Below are 7,475 nucleotides of genomic sequence, written 5' to 3' on the forward strand. Positions count from 1 at the left end.
TGAAATGTATACATATTAGAACCGGTGTGCCAGTGAACCGTTGCGACTGCTTGCTGAGATAATTTGCTTGGACGATGTACTTGAGCGTTTGCCACAAATATTAGATATACTATTAGAATCAGTTTTACTTATGCACTCAAATTTGTAATTTGATTCCTTTCTTTTATTATTATTTAAGATGCTTAGTGTCATTTTTTCACGTCGTGGTTACCTATAAGGATGGCAACTTTTACCCTTAGACCTATTAGTTTGTAAACTTTTAATTTGAAATTATTACTGTATGTCATATTGGTGATCCAAAATAAATAAATAAATATAGTTCTAAATCTTCTTAAAGGTAGAGGAGGCCTAAGTCCAGCAGTGGGACATTGACAGGCTGCTACTTTACTTTATCCTTACTAATATTATAAATGCGAAAGTTAATTTGTTTGTTACGTTTTCACGTCTTAACTACTCAACCGATCATGAACAGAAAAGGACATATGGTACCTAACACATACATCAAATGCGGACGAAGCTACGGGCAGTAACTAGTAATATATATAGGTAGACTGGCTTAATAGGCCACCTGATGGTAAGTGGCTACCGCTACCCATATAGATTAACACTGTTAATATTAACTATCCCTTACATCGCCAACAAGGTAGCAACCTTCGGAACTAAGATGGTATGTCCCTTATGCCTAATAACATTGGCTCAAGCAAAACAATAGATGAATTGATGTTATCTATCCAGACGGGCATGGTGTGAATGTAGATTATATCGAAAATAACTGGCAATAATAATAGTTAAGAACTCTTTAACACCATTTAAATTACAAAATTATATTAATTAAATATAATTACATATATCCACCCTGCCTAAAATACTAATTAAATTAATCTAAATATAATAATACATTATTTATAACCCCTGATTCTTGCATTTTTATGTTTATTTACAATTATTAAATTATTTATTTCTCTCTTATGATACAGAAATCTAAAAATAATCAATTTACATAAAATAAAAATATTTTTAAATGCAAACTTCAGACTCATAAACTTTTGTTATTATTATTAATATCTAATAAATTCAAGATCTAATCAAATGATCTGCTTACTAATCAATCGTCTCGAATTTCCTAGTCGAAATGGTAGTGAATCTGATTAGGGGATGCAATCACAGCACGGTGTTTCCTGCGGAAGCGCCGCCCCCCGCCCCTCAGCCGCGGATCTTACCCTGGCATACTTTAAAATATATCAGTACTAGCATTTTCAATTGTAGATTTCTTACTGCTTACTTGGTCTGTACAGAAATCAAATCAATTCAAATGCAAAAAAAATATTTAATCAACTTTTATAATAAAGAGTTTTTTAAATCGTCACTGGTTTAGGTCTACCACCGTTTCGGAAGTAATAATAAATGGTAAAAAACAGACATAATTTTGAAGTTTTAAGAAACTTTCGTGCTTCTCCATGTCTCTCAATCAGCCGGAACCACGAAAAACTATTATTTCCAGCGTTAAGGTTTCACCGATGAGCAAGATTTTTTTCCAATGCTTTATATGTCACATATAACTCAAAAGTAGATTATTTTCAAGGTTCCAAAAGGACGTACGGTCAGTCCTCATAGATACTTAAATGGCATTTAGTAGTAACGATATTTTTTTTTGCGTCATTGCATTGCAACATTAAATTATCGTTATAATATATATTGATATACATTGTTTTTAAAAATTCCTAAAAGTCTTTTGGCCCGAAACAATCTCCAACGTATCCCTTTGGAGGCTATGTCTTGATGATCCAATCGATGCACTAATCAGGCGTCGTAAATGGAGTTGGATAGGCCACACTCTGCAAAGAACCTGAAAGCACTCGGTTATGGCAGAGGCGATAAAATTAGATAAGAACTATTTTATTCTTAAGATCGTTTAAAAACAAACGGTGAAAAAAAGAAAACTGATACAAAGATAAAAAGCGCCCAACGTGGGGCTCGAACCCACGACCCTGAGATTAAGAGTCTCATGCTCTACCGACTGAGCTAGCCGGGCTTGCGCAACATAAGGGAAAAACAAGATCAATAACATCATGAAATATATTAAGCAGCATCGGTTAAAATTAAATCGGATATTTTTTTTATTCAAGTAAGCTCTTTTCAAGCATTGTTAAATCGTGATTCTACAAGATTAAATACAATTTTTTTACCATTGATATTAGATATTATAAATGTAGAATCTACCGCAAATAACCGGCAAGAAACTCAATACTCTGTCTTTTCCGTCATCCAAAAAAAATACATAGGTATATTCATTAAATTATATTTTAGCCTGCATGAATACCAACAAATGCTGTCTACGCTATATGAAAACATAGGTAAATAATATATATAAAAAAATAATTAAATTATCCACCAAGGCTCTTTTAAGAAGCTATACCTAAATTGCAAATTTTAACAAAAACTATTTTTATCTGTGACACGTTCGTTTATTAGCCGAGAAATAGATTCACGTTTCCATTTTATATGTATGAAAATAGTCGGACAAAAGATTATTACGAGTTTTAGAAAAATCTACCGCATGACCACTATTTGTTTTAGTAAATACCGATAGTGACAACTAATTAAACGTCCCACTGCTGTAAATGAGCTTCGTAGGATGTTTGGAGCTTATTCCATCACGCTGCTTTTATACTTTTTTTTTTACTGCACGAGAAAAGTAGCATCTGAAGTAGTACGCATGTGGGGATTTTAAGCCTGCAATCTTTGTGTAAAATTCACATATTATAATCACTGAGCTACTCGTACGCAATTTTTTAATTTATGTTATTAAATAAGTCAATATGAGTAAATATTAAACTTATATACATATATTGGCATTCTAAGAAATGTCAACCATCGCTTATAGCCAATGCGCCACCAACCTTGGGAACTAAGATTTTATGTCCCTTGTGCCTGTAATTACACTGGCTCACTCACCCTTCAAACCGGAACACAACAATATCAAGTATTGCTGTTCTGCGGTAGAATATCTGATGAGTGGGTGGTACCTACCCAGACGAGCTTGCACAAAGCCCTACCACCAGTAAATGTAATATAATTTAATACATACAGTGACTGAATTCGGAATAAAACAATTTGGACTACCATGTGCTTCGAAATCTCGCATAACTAGCTAGTTAAGTATTACGCCATTTAGCTTATATTATATTCTTTCATAATAAAATATAAAAGGAATAGAATAAATTTACATCGCAAAAAAAATTACAATATGAATGCTATAATAAGATTAGCTCAGTAAAAAATTTAGCGTCATAACTGTAGAGGAATAAAGAAATGTTCGTCTACATTCTATTAAAGAAATAATTAAATTTCAATGTAGATATGTGGCTTTAGATGCAATATCACAACGAATTACCATTATCAGATGGAAACGAGGACTACGAAATGTCTGGAGTTGCAGAAAATCATGATTAAAAGTTACATTTACGATGAATATATAAAATAGTATTTGTTTATTTATTTATCAGCTGTCGGGCTCTACTACAAACACAAAAAAGTCTTCAGGCTGATAAGTCTACGTGGTTCAAATAGTCACATAAAAATTTTACAATTAGTGAATATACACAAGAAATATTATAAATTGTAGCTAAATATAATAAATAACAGATGGTTACATTGTAAAATCACAGAGAAGGTACTTATTTAAATACAAATATTGCAACGTAATAACCAATGATAAATTCACATAATATGACAAGTATCACATGAGAAATAAGAACATCTAAATAGATATTTAAATAGGCAATCAAGAGTGACATACTCCTGATTACGACAAACAAAATAATCGTAATTAATTAAAGTAAAAGTTAATTTGAAATCACTTTAGAAATTTGCTAAGTAAAATCAAAGCTACGTACAAAAACAAACGAGCAATAGATCACTCTTTACATCTTTTGACATCTAAGAACCACCCACTCAATTACGGAAAGTCCCACAATGTTAGTCAAATGTCCTTTCATCACGAGGGAGCTGAGACAAATTAGTTCGTGTTCCCATTGACCGAAGATAAGTTATATGGAGTAAAGATCAATATCATAAACTTTTTAATGAAGAACAAATAAAGACTATATGTCTACTTATAATGTTACTTTGAAATTTAGATTTAAAGAGAGAAATCAAACAATAAATAATCCATGTCACTTATTAAATTTGTGTAGTTTTATTTTAAATGGCCACTCGATATGAGATGGTCACCACCGCCAATAGGTTGGATGATGACCATGTATGATCATCCCATACATGGTCAGTGCGTGTAAACTTAGGAACTAATAAGTTATGATTGCATAAGCTTTACGTGTTCTAACAACTGTCCAGTCTCAGCTCACTTGTAAGCAAAAAAATATTATATGGGAAATTATTATGAGTTGTTACTAATAACAAGGTCTTACAAAATATTAAGAACATTTTTTTATAGTATAAATAGGTGGACGAGTTACGCTTATTTGTAGTGAGTTATATAGTTCCTTATAAAGTAATTTATTTTCTATTTTTTTCAACACAAATACTATCAATCTTTGACGTAAACCGAAATAGCGAAAGCGAGCTAAATATATAATTAATATGCTTAGATCTCTTTCGCAACTAACTTCGTAGTGTTTGAAACTTCGATAGTGCAATGGTTTACGGGCCGCCCATCGATGTAAAGGTCGCAGGTTCGATCTGACCCACTCCTATGCTTAATTAGAGAAGTAAATAGGAATATCTGAAAAACGTAACTCCTTAAAAAAAGGCATTGCTAATATTATTTAAATAAAAATAAAGAGCAGAGAGAGTGAAGTTTATGACGTCATTTCCGTAACATCGTTAAATTTCGTACTAAACGCGCTTAAAGAAGTGTAATTTTAATAAATAAAACGCAACACAGTACACATAAACGAAAAGTGTATCAGAAAAATTTCATATATAAGCCTCGAGCTCAAATTTTTCCTTGTAAAATTGCTCTCGTTATGCCTAAAAGAGTTTCACTTAAAAACCTATTAATAACTTATTTATTACATTATATCCATTTCGATTAAATCAAATCGCTCGACCGATTAATCGTCACAGTGTAAAATATAGTTAAGTATCTGCGTCCCCTGTCGGTGTCGACGCTAATTATCGTCCGCTCGGGTGAGATGGCGGACCACGTGACCGGCTTTATAAAATAAATTATTTATAGAGAACTGTCAGACGCCGTCTACACGCTAGCGGATAACTGGCCAGTGGTTGTATTCTGTAAAGACAGATCTTTAACAAGACGATATTATGTTATTTAAAAATAAAAAAACAACAATAAATTTTGCTTTTCGAATGATATTATTGATGTAGTGTGCTTATTTATTACTACCGTAATCCCATGCGATAATAGAAGAGCTATTATTGAAATGTCCTAAATATAACAAACAAAGAATAGACAACAAAACAAACATAAGATATTAACTGCATTGTTTCGTTTGCTTGACCTTGTTTTGAAGAAGAAAAACGAAAATTACATTGGCGTGCTTTGAATAGGATATATTATATCACGGGCAACACGTCTGTAGAGATGCAGGTACAAGAAAAAAAAACTATAACCTTGGAAGCTAGCGCTTACGAGACACAACAAAATATATACAAAAACAATATTTTTACAGATTAGGTAAAAAAGCTTGTTCTTGACAGCCCTTGACTAACAGTCATAATGTCTGGCTAGCTTGGAAACTTTAAATAGAAAAGACCTAGATGTACATTTTGTCAATGTGATAGAGAAGCCCGGCTAGCTCAGTCGGTAGAGCATGAGACTCTTAATCTCAGGGTCGTGGGTTCGAGCCCCACGTTGGGCGTCATAATATTTTGTAGATTTGATTCAATATTTATTAATATGAGCACAATAAAATTATATATCGAACGTGATAGATTCCAAAGACACATCTGTATAAAATTAATTTTAAAAATAAACATGAAGCGACGTTCGTAATTATGTTAATCTAGCTGTAACTATATAGAATTTTCATATGAAAACGTAGATTTGCAGAATTCATTAAGAGCAAGGAAGTTCTCAATACATTCAACTCTCAAGTGTGCGACGGAAACGGATCCAGGATCCATTGTGATAGCGGAAGTAGCGAAGACTTCCTCCTTGCAATAAATCTAGCGATATTTTGGCAACCTCTCCTTTGATTCGATACGAGAAACCCTTAACATAATCTAGATTTTAATCCACAACTTTCCAGGGCCCTAAAACCCTAATGATTCCCTACATCATATTACTTTAAAACAAAATAATATTAGACGACATTTTATTTATATTTATTTTAGATACATAACTTTTTTAAAAAAAAAAACATCGTATTAAAAATGACAAAAGATTTTTACATCCCTGCCGAATAAAAAAAAGTTAATCCCCTCGAGGCGAATGGCGCCGACGTTGGCGGGAAAGTTCTTAACCTCATTAAATTCCCAATATTTCACCGCCATTTACATAAGGAAAAGATAAAGACAAGACGCCGCGGCCATTTTATATTTTAGCTTTTGAATTTCGAAGGGGAGATATTTTGGGGTCGCAATTGCAGATTATAGGCGGACCGTAACGTTCGCAAAAATAGCAAATTCGGCTTTCGATTCATTGAGTAAATATAAGGTTAGGGTGATTTCGCGCGCAAAAAACGTACTTGATAATGTTATTTTTCTTTATTGCCATAAACAGCTAAGCTGTTATGATTTTTTCAGTTTTATATGAAAAAAATCGTTAATTATCTCAATTTTTATAAATAAAATGGAAAAACTAAAATATTTTGAAAAGCTTAATCTTAAAATATTATTATACCATTCAAATTATGACAAAAGTAAGTTTTCAAAATTATTATTTTGTAATAAAATCAATACATTACAAGGGAATTAAAAAGTTCCAATGGACATTAAATAACTCGTATTGTCTTGTTCAAAGCTTATGTGAAGTCGCCGCGACTACAATTTGCTACATTTGTATATTTTTACACAAATGATATAAAACCCTTTTTTTGTAATTACAACAACAAAATATAGTATTATTTATTTTAAATTAATCAATATTTGTCTGAACATTGCATGAGTAGTTGTTTGAGCAGTCGACAATTATGTCGATAAAGATATCGATATAACGGAAGTTTGCCACAATATTGCTTAGCGCATTGAATTCAAGACAAACTATAAATCTCCACAAATTGTTCAAACTATTTGTCCAATAAATCGACAAGTTGCAAACTTGCCAAGACCGGACTTACGTTCCAAGAAAGTATTTAACTTCATCGGACGCTTATTGACCGTCTAGTGTTGACCATTTATTTATCGATATTTTATCGATGATACTATTGTACGTAATTTAGTATATAATTAAATTTTAAAGTTATAAAAAACATTGATAAGAAAGCGAAGGCGTTCGAACATTCAGGCTAATATATATAATAATAAGTAAACACTTTGGTTTTAAGCATGTTGCA

The 7,475-nt window shown here is 32.1% G+C and overlaps 2 non-coding genes across 2 annotated transcripts; one reads left to right on the top strand and one right to left on the bottom strand.

The window, feature by feature from the left end:
* Positions 1-1,959: 1,959 nt before the first annotated feature.
* Trnak-cuu (transfer RNA lysine (anticodon CUU)) lies at positions 1,960-2,032 on the bottom strand. Its single transcript has one exon. It is a non-coding gene; the product is annotated as a tRNA-Lys (tRNA).
* Positions 2,033-5,767: 3,735 nt separating this feature from the next.
* Positions 5,768-5,840, top strand: Trnak-cuu (transfer RNA lysine (anticodon CUU)). Its single transcript has one exon. It is a non-coding gene; the product is annotated as a tRNA-Lys (tRNA).
* The last annotated feature ends 1,635 nt before the right edge of the window (positions 5,841-7,475 follow it).

This window comes from Nymphalis io, chromosome 19, assembly GCF_905147045.1.
Source record: "Nymphalis io chromosome 19, ilAglIoxx1.1, whole genome shotgun sequence".
Taxonomy (NCBI): domain Eukaryota; kingdom Metazoa; phylum Arthropoda; class Insecta; order Lepidoptera; family Nymphalidae; genus Nymphalis; species Nymphalis io.